The sequence below is a fragment of the Oncorhynchus kisutch genome, linkage group LG22, assembly GCF_002021735.2.
Source record: "Oncorhynchus kisutch isolate 150728-3 linkage group LG22, Okis_V2, whole genome shotgun sequence".
In the NCBI taxonomy this organism is placed as follows: Eukaryota; Metazoa; Chordata; class Actinopteri; order Salmoniformes; family Salmonidae; genus Oncorhynchus; species Oncorhynchus kisutch.
Genome location: NC_034195.2, coordinates 9,839,461 through 9,854,962, shown reverse-complemented (window position 1 = coordinate 9,854,962; position 15,502 = coordinate 9,839,461). Strand labels below are relative to the sequence as shown.

At 41.5% G+C, this 15,502-nt stretch overlaps 1 protein-coding gene across 1 annotated transcript in view; it reads right to left on the bottom strand.

The window, feature by feature from the left end:
* The window catches only part of lingo1a (leucine rich repeat and Ig domain containing 1a), a 118,076-nt gene extending 102,982 nt beyond the window's left edge, over positions 1-15,094 (bottom strand). The window contains exon 1 of the mRNA XM_020456649.2: positions 14,961-15,094. The gene's annotated coding sequence lies outside the window, so the exon portion shown is untranslated. The remainder of the gene's footprint in view (positions 1-14,960) is intronic.
* Between the last annotated feature and the right edge of the window lie 408 nt (positions 15,095-15,502).

Genomic DNA, 15,502 nt, shown 5'->3' with positions numbered 1-15,502 from the left:
AGCTTCAAGTTCCTCTGTGTCCACATCACAAAAGATCTATCATAGTCCAGAAGCACCAACACAGTTGTGAAGAGGGAATGACACCCCTTCCCCCTCAGGAGGCTGAAAAGATTTGGCATGGGCCAAACGCAGATTCAACCACAAAGATCAGGGACGTTTTCCAAAGCCTTGCAAAAAAGGGCACCTAAGGGTAAAAAAATAAAGAAGCAGACATTGGATATCCCTTTGAGCATGGTGAAGTTATTAATTACACTTTGGATGGGGTATCAATACACCCACTCAATACAAAGAGAGGCGTCCTTCCTAACTCAGTTGACGGAGAGGAAGGAAACTGCTCAGGGATTTGACCTGAAAACAGTTAGAGTTTAATGGCTACGATAGGAGAAAACTGAGGATGAATCAACAACAATGTAGTTACTCCACAATACAAACCTAAATTACAGACGGTAAAGAAGGTAGTTTGTACAGAACACAAATATTCAAAAGATGCATCAAGTAAAACTGCCAAAAAATGTGGCAAAGAAATTAACTTTATGTCCTGAATACATTTGGGGAAATGTTTGGGGCAAATTCAACAAAACACATCACTGAGTAGCACTTTTTATATTTTCAAGCATGGTGGTGACTGAATCATGTTATGGGTATGCTCGTCATCGGCATCGGGAAGGACTAGGGAGTTTTTTTAGGATGAACAAAAAACTGAATACAGCTAAGCACAGACAAAATTCTACAGGTAAACCTGGTTCAGTTTGCTTTCCAACCGACACTGGGAGACAAATTCACCTTTCAGCAAGAAAATAACCTAAAACACAAGGCCAAATGTACACAGGAGTTGCTTACTAAGATTACGTTGACTGTTCCTGAGTGGCCTAAGTTACAGTTTTGACATAAAATGGCTGGAAAATCTATGGCAAGACTTGAAAAGACTTTTTTAAAGAATACAGTGCAAATATTGTACAATCCGGGAGTGCAAAGCTCTTAGAACTATCCGAGAAAAGACTCAGCTGTAATCGCTGTCAAATGTGATTCTAACATGTATTGACCCAGGGGGTTAAATACTTACATACCTTACGAATATATATATATATATATATATATATATATTTGTGTTTAACATATATATAATACTTTTTTGCAAATGTTCAAATGTTTCTTCCACTTTCACATTACAGAGTATTTTGTGTAGATCGTTGACAAATCAGGGGTGTGAATACTTTCTGAAGACACTGTAAATGTACATGTCTACGTCAATTATCTCGTACCCCTGCACATTGACTCGGTTCTGGTACCCTGTGTATATAGCCAAGTTATTATTACTCATTGTGTATTTTACCTTTCTATTACACACGGTTAAAAAAAGGGAACACAAAAATAACACATCCTAGATCTGAATGAATGAAATATTCTTATTAAATACTTTTTTCTTTACATAGTTGAATGTGCTGACAACAAAATCACACAAATGATCAATGGAAATCAAATTTATCAACCCATGGAGGTCTGGATTTGGTTTCACACTCAAAATTAAAGTGGAAAACTACACTACAGGCTGATCCAACTTTGATGTAATGTCCTTAAAACGAGTCAAAATGAGGCTCAGTAGTGTGTGTGGCCTCCACGTGCCTGTATGACCTCCCTACAACGCCTGGGCATGCTCCTGATGAGGTGGTGGATGGTCTCCTGAGGGATCTACTCCCAGACCTGGACTAAAGCATCCGCCAACTCCTGGACAGTCTGTGGTGCAACGTGGTGGATGGAGCGAGACATGATGTTCCAGATGTGCTCAATTGGATTCAGGTCTGGGGAACGGGCGGGCCAGTCCATAGCATCAATGCCTTCCTCTTGCAGGAACTGCTGACACACTCCAGCCACATGAGGTCTAGCATTGTCTTGCATTAGGAGGAACCCAGGGCCAACTGCACCAGCATATGGTCTCACAAGGGGTCTGAGGATCTCATCTCGGTACCTAATGGCAGTCAGGCTACCTCTGGTGAGCACATGGAGGGCTGTGCGGCCCACCAAAGAAATGCCACCCCCACACCATGACTGACCCACCGCCAAACCGTTCATGCTGGAGGATGTTGCAGGCAGCAGAACGTTCTCCACACCGTCTCCAGACTCTGTCACATCTGTCACATGTGCTCAGTGTGAACCTGCTTTCATCTGTGAAGAGCACAGGGCGCCAGTGGCGAATTTGCCACTCTTGGTGTTCTCTGGCAAATGCCAAACGTCCTGCACGGTGATGGGCTATAAGCACAACCCCCACTTGTGGACATCGGGCCCTCATACCACCCTCATGGAGTCTGTGTCTGACCGTTTGAGCAGACACATGCACATTTGTTATATCCTTCCTGTTTGGCCCTGTCCGGGGGTGTCCTCGGATGGGGCCACAGTGTCTCCTGACCCCTCCTGTCTCAGCCTCCAGTATTTATGCTGCAGTAGTTTATGTGTCGGGGGGCTGGGGTCAGTTTGTTATATCTGGAGTACTTCTCCTGTCCTATTCGGTGTCCTGTGTGAATCTAAGTGTGCGTTCTCTAATTCTCTCCTTCTCTCTTTCTTTCTCTCTCTCGGAGGACCTGAGCCCTAGGACCATGCCCCAGGACTACCTGACATGATGACTCCTTGCTGTCCCCAGTCCACCTGGCCATGCTGCTGTTCCAGTTTCAACTGACCTGAGCCCTAGGACCATGCCCCAGGACTACCTGACATGATGACTCCTTGCTGTCCCCAGTCCACCTGGCCATGCTGCTGCTCCAGTTTCAACTTCCACCTGACTGTGCTGCTGCTCCAGTTTCAACTGTTCTGCCTTATTATTATTCGACCATGCTGGTCATTTATGAACATTTGAACATCTTGGCCATGTTCTGTTATAATCTCCACCCGGCACAGCCAGAAGAGGACTGGCCACCCCACATAGCCTGGTTCCTCTCTAGGTTTCTTCCTAGGTATTGGCCTTTCTAGGGAGTTTTTCCTAGCCACCGTGCTTCTACACCTGCATTGCTTGCTGTTTGGGGTTTTAGGCTGGGTTTCTGTACAGCACTTTGAGATATCAGCTGATGTACGAAGGGCTATATAAATAAATTTGATTTGATTTGATTTGTGGCCTGCTGGAGGTCATTTTGCAGGGCTCTGACAGTGCTCCTCCTGCTCCTCCTTGCACAAAGGCGAAGGTAGCGATCCTGCTGCTGGGTTGTTGCCCTCCTATGGCCTCCTCCACGTCTCCTGATGTACTGGCCTGTCTCCTGGTAGCGCCTCCATGCTCTGGACACTACGCTGACAGACACAGCAAACCTTCTAGCCACAGCTTGCATTGATGTGCCATCCTGGATGAGCTGCACTACCTGAGCCACTTGTGTGGGTTGTAGACTCCGTCTCATGCTACCACTAGAGTGAAAGCACCGCCAGCATTCAAAAGTGACCAAAACATCAGCCAGAAAGCATAGGAACTGAGAAGTGGTCTGTGGTCACCACCTGCAGAACCACTCATTTATTGGGGGTGTCTTGCTAATTGCCTATAATTTCCACCTGTTGTCTATTCCATTTGCACAACAGCATGTGAAATTTATTGTCAATCAGTGTTGCTTCCTAAGTGGACAGTTTAATTTCACAGAAGTGTGATTGACTTGGAGTTACATTGTGTTGTTTAAGTGTTCCCTTTATTTTTTGGAGCAGTGTATTTACAGTATCAGTCAAAAATGTGGACACATCTTCTCATTCCAGGTGTTTTCTTTATTTTTTCTGTTTTCTACATTGTAGAATAATAGCGAACACATAAACATATACTGTATATTTGAGATTTTTCAAAGTAGCCACCCTTTGCCTTGATGACAGCTCTGCACACTCTTGGCATTCTCTCAACCAGCTTCATCTGGAAAGCTTTTCTAACATTCTTGAAGGAGTTCCCACATATGCTTAGCACTTGTTGGCTGCTTTTCCTTCACTCTGCAGGCCAACTCATCCCAAACCATCTCAATTGGGTTGAGGTCGGGTGTTTGTGGAGGCCAGGTCATCTCTGCAGAATGCTGGTTAAGTGTGCCTTGAATTCTAAGTAAATCACAGACAGCGTCACCAGCAAAGCACCCCCACACCATCAGACCTTCTCCTCCATGCTTCACGGTGTGAACAACACAGGCCGGAGATCATTCATTCACCTACTCTGCGTCTCACAAAGACACGGCAGTTGGAACCAAAAATCTCAAATGTGGACTCATCGGACCAAAATGACATTGCTCATGTTTCTTGGCCCAAACAAGTCTCCTTCTTATTGGTATCCTTTAGTAGTGGTTTCTTTGCAGCAATTTGACCATGACGGCCTGATTCACGCTGTCTCCTCTGAACAGTTGATGTTGAGATGTGTCTGTTACTTGAACTCTGTGAAGCATTTATTTGGGATGCAATTTATGAGGTGCAGTTAACCCCGGAGAACGTATCCTCTGCAGCAGGAGTAACTCTGGGTTTCCTTTCCTGAGGCGGTCCTCATGAGAGCAACTTTCAACATAGCGCTTGATGGTTTTTCCAACTGCACTGGAAAAAACGTTCAGTTCTTGAAATTTTCCGGATTGACTGACCTTCATGTCTTCAAGTAATGATGGACTTTCCCTTTTTTATTTTTTATTGCCATAATGTTGACTTGGTCTTTTCCCAAATAGGGTTATCTTCCGTTAATCAACGTTACCTTGTCACAACACAACTGGTTGGCTCAAACGAATTAAGAAGGAAAACATTCCATAAAGGAACTTTTAACAAGGCAGTTAATTGAAATGCATTCCAGGTGACCTCATGAAGCTGGTTGAGAGAATGCCAAAAGTGTGCAAAGCTACCATCAAGGCAAATGGTGGCTACTTTGAGGAATCTCAAATATTCTTTGATTTGTTTAATGTTGTTTTGGTTACTACATGATTCCATGTGTGTTTTTTCATACGTTTGATGTCTTCACTATTATTCTGCAATGTCGAAAATAGTAAAAATAAAGAAAAACATTTGAATGTTACTTATTAATATATATATTTTCTCTCTGCATTGTTGGGATTGGCCCATTAGTAAACATTTCACTGTTAGTCCACACCTGTTGTTTACGAAGCATGTGACAAATAACAATTTATTTTATTTGAGATCACCAGCCAAGTTAAAGCCTCTACTTTCCCAATGCAGGGTCCTGACTCCTGTGTTAAAATGGCCTAAATGCCATTTCGAAAGGTGTGGTAATGTGGTGACCTTCACACTGCCACAACGGCCTGACCACACCATAGAGATAACACTAAAAACCTTACAGGGGGGATTTTTTGGTCCCTAAGTGCAGTGCAGTACACAATCTCAAAAAAATATCAGCAGACATTGTTTGAACAGAAAAGCTTTGAGAACTCTACTTGAGCTATGTAGCGTATTGAGGGCTACCTGAATCAACAAATGGGTCACCTTTTGACCCCCAATTATACCTGCCGTCATTCCATTTTCACTTGTTTTCATACAAATTGCAGGTCAGTTTATTTAATCTCATATTTTATGGTACCTAATTATCCCATACCTTCCCCACACAATGTAGGCTCATTTGTGTTGTTTCAAACTGAATCGCATTAGTTTCATTTGCGGCATTATGGAATATACTTGGTTCTTGGACTCCTCAGTATGCTGGTTCTCATTCCAGACAAAGGTGTTAATTTAACTGAACACTGAACTTCGTGGGTGTGACTCTCAGTAAATTAGTGTCAATGGGAGGTCTCTATACTACCTGTGCTAGATTAGGGGGGTCCTTTGAAAATGAAATTAGATATCGACCCTAGACCTGGACTTCTCTGCTGTATGGTGGTTGGGTTGTGTGGGCTACAGCACTGGGCTCAAGCTAGCATACTGCAAACTCCAGAAAAACCCTGGACATTTGCACTAGCTAGCACACCTCCTGCTGAGTGTCACTATCTGACAGTGGCAGAATAGAGAGCTCACATTAATTTCCTGCTCTGACAATGCACACTAGAGAGACCACAAAGAAACAATAGTCTTCCTATAGCTAGCTAGCGCAGCAGCGCCCATGGACTAGCCTGCCAAGTTCCAAATGTCACTCAAGGTTAAAGGCATGCCACCTTACACAAGACACACATGCCACCACTGCCTTCGTCTGCCGGGTCGAGAAGAACCTCAGGTGCCATTCGTGCACGCTTGTTCCCTGTGTGTGCGGAGGCTTATCGCAAAGCCCTGCCCTCCAAATCCCCTCATCTTCAGCATGGAAATATGCCCCCATCCAAGGCAAAGCTGACCTTGGATTCTCGCTTTGCGCCGTGAAGTGAGGATTAGAGGAAATCTTCCTCAGACACACATTTAGCTCCGAGATGTGTGCCTATTTAGCCCTAGAATTGCTTTAACATAGCAGAAACAAGTAATTTAGAGACGTGAGTGGAGCAGTGGAGGCAGCTCAGAAGTGTAAAACATTAAAAGTGAAACTTTTTTGATAAGTCTATACTAAATATATTCACGTCAACAAATAACTGATTTAAACACACTTTTTTGCAAAGAAGGTTTACAGTAGCCTCAACAGCACCCTCTAGGGTAGCACCATGGTGTAGCTGGAAGACAGATATTTTCCATCCTTCTCCGGGTACATTGACTTCAACAGAAATCCTAGGAGGCTCATGGTTTCACCATAAACATACACAGTAATTATGATGACGTCCGGAGGACATCCTCCAACATATCAGAGTACTTGCAGTATGAACTGACATGTTGTACATCCAATCAAAGGATCAGGGAATTAATCTAGTACTGAAACCATAAGCTACAGTAGCAATGCAGTGCATAAAGTGGGGTGAGTAGGTGACAAAGAGAGAGAAAGACAATAGTCATTTTGAAAAAAAATAAGGAGAAGCAGCAGAGTGAGAAAGAGAGAGAGCGAAATTCTGTTTCACTAACTTAGCTAATGCAGCTAATTTCGCCTACTCATTCCGAGAATAATTATATGTATGTTAGCTAGCTTGCTAAAGCTATCCAACACTGCAACTCTTCCAAGTCAAGGTAAGCTTTCGGTTGTATTAATTTATTGCCACGGGGGCCACCTGGTGTAATTGCTAAACTGCTTGCTGTACACTGTACTGTGTGATTGTACACAATGATTATATTGTGTGGTATAATAACAAATTAGTTCTACTATGTTGACTATAACGTTAATATGGTGACAATGATGTAGGCTGTGTAGCGGTTAGCATTAGCGGTTATGGAGAGGTTTTTGTGCCTGGTAACAGACAGCTGTTGTGTTGTGCACCACAAGCGAAAGGAAAATATGAGAGGAGGAGAGTGCATATGTGCGAGAAGGAATTATACAATGAGCAAAGTGACGATGTATGTGCGGGTGATCAGGGGTGTATTCATTCCGACAATTCTGTTGCAAAACGTTTCTTTAACAGAAGCAAACTAAACGAAAGGGACCTACCTGAATTTGTCCAATAGAAACTTGTTTGAGTTGCAAAACAAAACCTTTTGCAACTGTTAGGACTAATGATAACACCCTATATCCGCTAGATGCAGGCAAGAGTGTGCAAGGTGGCATTGAATGTGTCTGGCACCTTGATTAGTAAAAGATTCTCCACCTGTTGGTTGTAGCCACCTCGTGATGGTTATAGGGCAATTTAGAGTATCATGATGTAGCCTAAACCTTTTCACTGTTACACTGAGCTGGGTGAATGGAATATGAATGACAGTCATCCAATATGCTGTAATAGAAATAACTCCATGCTCATGAAAAAAAAACATCCTCCCTAATCTTAAACAGCACCGACCGCCACTGGAGTGGATATACATGTGTCCTCTAACACATGGCCTTTGACACCAGCTTCATTATCTTTTACTTGTTGTGCTAAAAACAGGTCAAGAACAAGTTGGGGAAAGTTTTTGTTTTGGGAAAAAATACTTTCCAAAATCAAACTAAACCCCCAGACCCTTTGATCCCAGCCACAGTTCACAATCAATTAAACAGAAACTTTATGCAGTTATTCAGAAATAGGATGGTTAACAGCCTAGAAATGAAAATCATACACCATGAACAGTAACATAATGTCACAGAGAATGTTCCCAAAACATGTGTGTTCCCAAAACATTTTCCACAATAGTACATTTTTGGACATATTCAATGTTCTTTGCTCTGTTATCATTGCTAGACCTGTAGGATCATTAACATTAGACGAGTCATACAATTTGGAAAACAAGACCTACAGAGTGCTTCTTTGGATCAACTCTTTTTTTTATCTTCCTGGCTCTCAAGCTTTTAACACTTTTTCAACATGAAATAATGGGTAACAATAACAGCCCTACAACCTCCAACTGGAGGGCAAAACACATACTGTACTTTGGCACTGTAGTACATTACAGTTTACCCATAGAGACGTGTTGAGAGTGCAGTGGATGTGCCACACGGGAAAGCAAAGGAGAGCTTTTTTCATAGTTATAATAATGTGAATTGACAATGTACACAAAGAAAGTTATATTTTATATAACTTGTGTGCTCAATTATGCTATACACTTTGCTAACATTCAAAAACATCCCACTGGACACACAGAATCATTTCAATGTGGATAATTAGGCAATATCTGGTTGGGACATTTATCAATGAGATTACAACCTATTTTCACCCACTCAAAAAGACAGTTATTTTAATTTAACCATATAAAAGTACAATCAAATTCCAATGGAAAAACAATGTCTGATTTTGGTCACCCAAATTTCTCTCACTGCGTTTTTACCATTTAAAACTACAAAAAGTTCAAATGGGAATACAATGTCAGGTATCTTGTATTTATACAACAATTGACTGTGATATCACTGGATTAATCTAATAGCACAACCAAATTACCTGGATTGCCGTTGAGATTACACTAAAAGTACATAATGCAATTGAACGATTCTGAGCAGATTATTACTGAAATGGTGAAAATCTCCAAAGATCCACCACCTTTTCTTTTCATCTTGAACATGCATGCTTTCTATGATTACACAAGAAGACATTTATAGTTACAGTAGGTTAACTTCAAAATGTTGCCATGGATGCGTTATTCATTTAAGTTTGAATAAATGCTGTCACACTAGTTTGTAAGATAGCCTTAACTAATATTGAATTGTGTTTGGTTGACAACACAGGAGAGTTTCATCTGAGCCACTGGCTTAATCCTATTTAACTTTCATTTTTGGTTCAGTTGGAGACGTGAATCCAACATGTCACTCTCCTTCTCTGGTCCTTGAGCTTGCCAGGCTGTCCTTCATTACGCACACCTGTCACCACCATTACACGCAGCAGTGCTCATTGGACTCACCTGGACTCCTTCCCTTTGTTGATTGCCCATCTATAACTGTCTGCTCCCCCGTTTGTTTATTCCCTGTGTCTGCATTAATGTCGTTATGTGTTCATGTTCAGACGCTGTCCTGTACCATGTCTGTTTTTAATTAAATGTTCACTCCCTGCCCTGCTTCTCGTCTACCAGCGTCGATCCTTACAAAGAATACATTCGTAACATCAATATTAATAAAAGACAAGGATTAAGATGGGCAAAAGAACACAGACACTGGACAGAGGAACTCTGCCTAGATGGCCAGCATCCCGGAGTCGCCTCTTCACTGTTGACGTTGAGACTGGTATTTTGTGGGTACTATTTAATGAAGCTGCCAGTTGAGGACTTGTGGGGCGTCTGTTTCTCAAACTAGACACTCCAGTGTACTTGTCCTCTTTCTCAGATGTGCACCGGGGCCTCTCACTCCTCTTTCTATTCTGGTTAGAGACAGTTTGTGCTCATAAAAAGAACTGATGAGTTTCAGAAGAAAGGTCTTTGTTTCTGGACATTTTGAACCTGTAATTGAATCCACAAATGCTGATGCTCCAGATACTTAACTAATCTAACGGCCAGTATCAGCTGTGCTAACATAATTGCAAAAGGGTGTTCTAATGATCAATTAGCCTTTTAAAATGATCAACTTGGATTAGCTAACACAATGTGCCATTGGAACACAGGAGTGATGGTTGCGGATAATGGGACTCGGTACAGCTATGTAGATATACCATACAAAAATCCACCATTTACAGCATTAACAATGTCTACACTGAAAATCAAATTTTTTGTCCATTAAAATGTGATTTTCTTTCAAAAACAAGGACATATCTAAGTGACCCCAAACTTTGGCACCGTAGTGTACCTCTTTATTTTGGTTGATGGCTTGAAAAATAGCATTTTACTATCAACATTGAAAAAAAGTCTAATCAAATATAGCATTTTACATAATTTCAAACACTAGTAACACCTTCATAATATTGAGTACCCCCCCATCCACAGGGATGATGGTCCATGTTGGCTGGATGTTGGCGGGAAACTGTTGAGCATGAAAAATCCAGGAGCGTTACAGTTCTTGACACAAACCAGTGCGCCTGGCATCTACTGCTATACCTCGTTCATAGGCACTTAAATCGTTGGTCTTGCCCATTCACCCTCTGAATGGCACACATACACAATCCTTGTCTCAATTGTCTCAAGGCTGTCTTTAACCTGTCTCTTCACCTTTATCTACACTGATTGAAGTGGATGTAACAATAAAGGATCATAGCTTTCACCTGGATTCACCTAGGCAGTCTAGGTCATGGAAAGAGCAGGTGTTCTTAATGCCTTGTATATTCAGTATAGGAAGAAGATTAGAAATGAGACACGGAAACAACACAATTTCAATGTGTACATAGTTCTGATGATTATGTTGAAATTAGATTGATGTAACAGCCTGTTAATCAGGTTAAGTCAGGTATTTAAGTTAAAGTTTTACCCTAATTTGAATGTTTACAACGCTGGTTAAAATGAGATGAAAGGTTGATTCATTTTTTCGAATCCATTGTATTTTCCACGTTCATTCCACGTCACAATTACGTTGATTCAACCAGTGTGTGCCCAGTTGGTCGTTAGGGTAGATAGGTTTTCTCTTCTCGCACAATTGGGTTATTATGCTGGCTTTTTCATTCAAGGCTTTTTGGTATCTCGGGTTCTTTGGCCTAATTACGTCTATAGAGATTAGATTGGCTTTGAAAAAACTGCAGTGATAAGGTTATAAAGGGAGAATACTTCAGCAATAAGCCCAATGGACCATAACTACCTTACAACAGACACCACTTTGAACCGTTAAGCTTGTGTCATTTCTAAAAACCCTTTCGTGTCAATTGCATCCAAAACGGCCAATTTCCTGTGTAACTTGGTGTTTTCACATTTTCATCATCCCTGCCAGAGCTATCCGGAGGCACTTTGGCCATCACTCATCACTGTTGCGTTGAGAGGCAGCCAATGTGCAGTAAAACTGATGGACGGCATTCCGCATGACTAAAGACAAATGACACTCCCAAACCGCTATGCAGGGTTTTTTTTTACATTACATTTCTTTCTCTCACCACCAGAGGGTAGGTAAATAGAGAAATGTCCATGTTTATATCACTTCCAATTCAATCGACCACTTTGAACATAACATTTCAGTCAGTAGCAGATGCAGTGAGCAAAAACTCCCTGTCTGTTCCGTTGTTACAATACAAGAGGCGACAAGCTATACAGTTCATAGTCTATATTCCGTTTCATTTTGGACCTTCTCCTATAATCAGTTATTGAGTCTATAAATTTGCATAATTACAGTATTGCTGTATTATACGCTCTACTGGGAGGGAAAACACTGTGTTCTGAAACCTCTGCAGTCTGTCTTATGGCTTGACCTTTGCAATATGGACATTTTGCCTTGTATAAAACTGCACATTCAGTACAGTCTCAAAGAGATGAATGCTAAGTAGCAGGTATGTAATAGAGTGAAATGCCTCAATGTGAACATATCGCTAATGACCAATGTAGATGCTGAGTTATAGCCTCTAAAATCCCCGTTCAGACCAGAGAGAGCTAAACATGTAGTTATTTGTTACATTTGATTTGTAAAACCTAGAATTACTACTTATTTCTCTGAGAGTGAGGCGGATATACTGTACAGTGCATTCGGAAAGTATTCAGGGCCCTTGACTTTTTCCACATTTTGTTGCGTTACAGCCTTCTTCTAAAACTTATTAAATATTTGTTTTCCTCATCAATCTACACGCAATACCCAAAAATGAAAAAGCAAAAAGATGTTTTTAGAAATGTTTGCAAAAAAACTGAAATATCACATTGTTGAAGCACTTTTGGCAGCGATTACAGCATCGGTTCTTCTTGGGTATGACGCTACATGGTTGGCACACCTGTACTTGTGGAGTTTCTCCCATTCTTCTCTGCAGATCCTTTCAAGCTCTGTCAGGTTGGATGGGGAGCATTACAGTACAGCTATTTTCAGATCTCTCCAGAGATGTTAGATCGGGTTCAGGGCTCTGGCTGGGCCACTCAAGGACATTCAGAGACTTGTTCCGAAGCTACTTCTGCGTTGTCTTGGCTGTGTGCTTAAAGTCATTGTCCTGTTGGAAGGTGAACCTTCACCCCAGTTTGAGTTCCCGAGAGCTCTAGAGGTATTCATCAAGGATCTTACTGTTCATCGTCCCTCGTTCCTGACTGGTCTCCCAGTGGCTGCTGCTGACAAACATCCCCACAGCATTATGCTGCCACCACCATGCTTCACCGTAGGGATGGTGCGAGGTTTCTTGTGTTCTCATGGTCTGAGTCCTTTAGGTGCCTTTTGGCAAACTCCAAGCGGGCTGTCATGTGCATTTTACTGAGGAGTAGCTTCCGTCTAGCCATTCTACCATAAAGGCCTGATTGGTGGAGTGCTGCAGAGATGGCTGCCTTCTGGAAGGTTCTCACATCTCCACAGTGGAACTCTGGAGCTCTGTCCGAGTGACAATCGGGTTCTTGGTCACCTCCCTGACCAAGGCCCTTCTTTCACATTTGGCCAGGCAGCCATCTCTAGGAAGAGTCTTGGTGGTTCCAAACTTCTTCAATTTAAAAATGGAGGCCACTGTGTTCTTGTGGGCTTTAAATGCTGCAGAAATGTTTCGGTAACTTTCCCCAGATCTGTTCCTCGACATAATCCAGAGCGCTACAGAGAATTCCTTCAACCTCATGGCTTGGTTATTGCACTGACATGCACTGTCAACGGTGGGACCTTATATCGACAGGTGTGTGCCTTCCCAAATCATATCCAATCAATTGAATTTACCCCAGGTGGACTCCAATCAAGTTGTAGATGCTCAATGGAAACAGGATGCACCTGAGCTCAGTTTCAATTCTCATTGCAAAGGGTTCAAATATGTAAACTTTTTCATAAGTTCTTACAAAAATAAAAGCTAATTTACCAACATTTCTGGAAATGGATATATAGTGTTTTGAAATTACACTTCACATAGTTCTGAAGATTATGTTAATCAAGTCAATGTATTTGAGTTGAAGTTTTACCCTAATTTACATTTTTACAATGCTGGTTGAAATTATATGAAATCAATACTGGTTGATTACTTTTTTTCAAATTCAATGTATTTTCCATGTTGATTCCACGTCACAATAAGTTGACAAATTCACATTAAAACAGCGTTAATTCAACTAGTGTGTGCCCAGTGGGAAGGTACTGTAAATAGCAATGACGTCTAAGAAATGGTCAAATATGAGCGTATACAGATGCGGTCCACCACAGCTTGTATGAACAGAGAAAATGTGTTCATCACCTTCTAATAAGGTGTGTGAAAACAACGGATCAGAATGTGTATTAGAAATGTTTTTAATCGCAAGATGCAATGGGTCACCAGGTAATGATGCTCACATGTTATCAAAGTGGGCTCCCAGACAGACGAGTGTGTGTAATGGAATGATAGAGCTGGCAGTGGTGATGTTGAGGCCTCCACCATGGATGAGTGGGCATGGACACATTACTGAGGTTAGCAGTAACATATGTCCCTGCTATTGGCGACCATTTAAATTACAACCTCAAACAGTTGTCATACACAGAGTGAGAAATGAGTCTGAACGGATGTGTTTGGTTGTTTTAAACAGATGTTTTAATTGCTAATATGTATCTTTACCTAGGTGACATCCCAGGAGCACAAATACTTCCTGCAGTTTAACTTCATAAAAAAAGGCAGTGTGCGCACAAGCATGTGTAAAAGAACTGAATGAATATTCAATTCATGCTCTGTTGAAAAGCTTTGCTGGGTCTAATGCTTTTCAAATTGCCAATTTGCCATTATGCTTAAAAGGAGTGGATTGTGGTGCTGGAAATTATTTCCTTATTGACAAGCCATTAATCAAGCTCTGTGCTGGATATCAGCCAGAAAACCCTTAAAGACAGATGTGCCAAGACACAGCATTGTTGTGTATACATCTACACAGGTTTGTAGAGCTTCATCACCACACCAACACATATTGACCGATTTTGAAATGAGATATAAAGCATCAGAACTTGTCTCTGAGAGGAAATAACTATGTTTTAAGATTAAAAACAGCAACTACCCAGGGGGGTTGCAGTGGAGTGTTGAATTTGTGCATCTGAAGCAGGGCTGGGTCAGGAATTCAGCCAACAATATCTCTGCTCATGGGACAAGTGCCAAATCATCTTTACTGTCCACAGTTAGTCAAGACCTTCTAGCTTGTCCGCCAAAAGACAAAACCCTTAGCGGGACAATGAGTAGCCCCTACTGGCCCTCCAATACCAATGCTACCTGATATTCTGAGGTGCCCTGCTTAGCTTTCATGGGCCAGCTAGCAGATGGGTACAGGGTAGTATTCCTGCATACAGCCATATGGTGACACTATAATGTAGTTATATCTATTTTGGTTGAGGAAGGGTAATATATTCACCCCAGACGTATCATCCATTTCATAACGTTTGACAAAAGAGATCTATCAGGTAAGAAGAATAAACTTCTCTGAAACGTAATCCATTTGGCTATCAAACATATAGGATTGATACACATGCAGGTGAAAACAATATGCAGTTTTAAATCAGAAAAGCATAGATCTATCATAACAGATGTATTGGTATAGGTAAAATTCCATATACTTACAGGCAGTAAATGCTGGCCTGTTGATTCCAACAGGGACCTTGTCACTGTGAGGAGGGCAGAAGGCTGCTGGTGTGAGGTTGGCTCTGTCTCCCCTTAAACCACATTCCCTCGCTGCATCCCTGCTCAACAGACCATCCACCTGCAACAGAAAACAACCCATTACAAACCTCAGTACAGGCTGGTGTATTGATGGCAAGACAGAAAGTGAAATACGAGTTATCGAAAGAACACATACTCTGATACCCAGGAACGGTGTATAAGTTGATATTATATATTTTAAGGTTGTCCATCATGAAAGATGCATACTTAATTCAACAGAATTAAATATACATTATTTGCATCCACTGGTCCATAGTACACTGGTTATTGCCAGTCTAGTCACAACTCATATCTTTGTTGGTAATCATTGTGTTATACACTGCTCAAAAAAATAAAGGGAACACTTAAACAACACAATGTAACTCCAAGTCAATCACACTTCTGTGAAATAAAACTTTCCACTTAGGAAGCAACACTGATTGACAATACATTTCACATGCTGT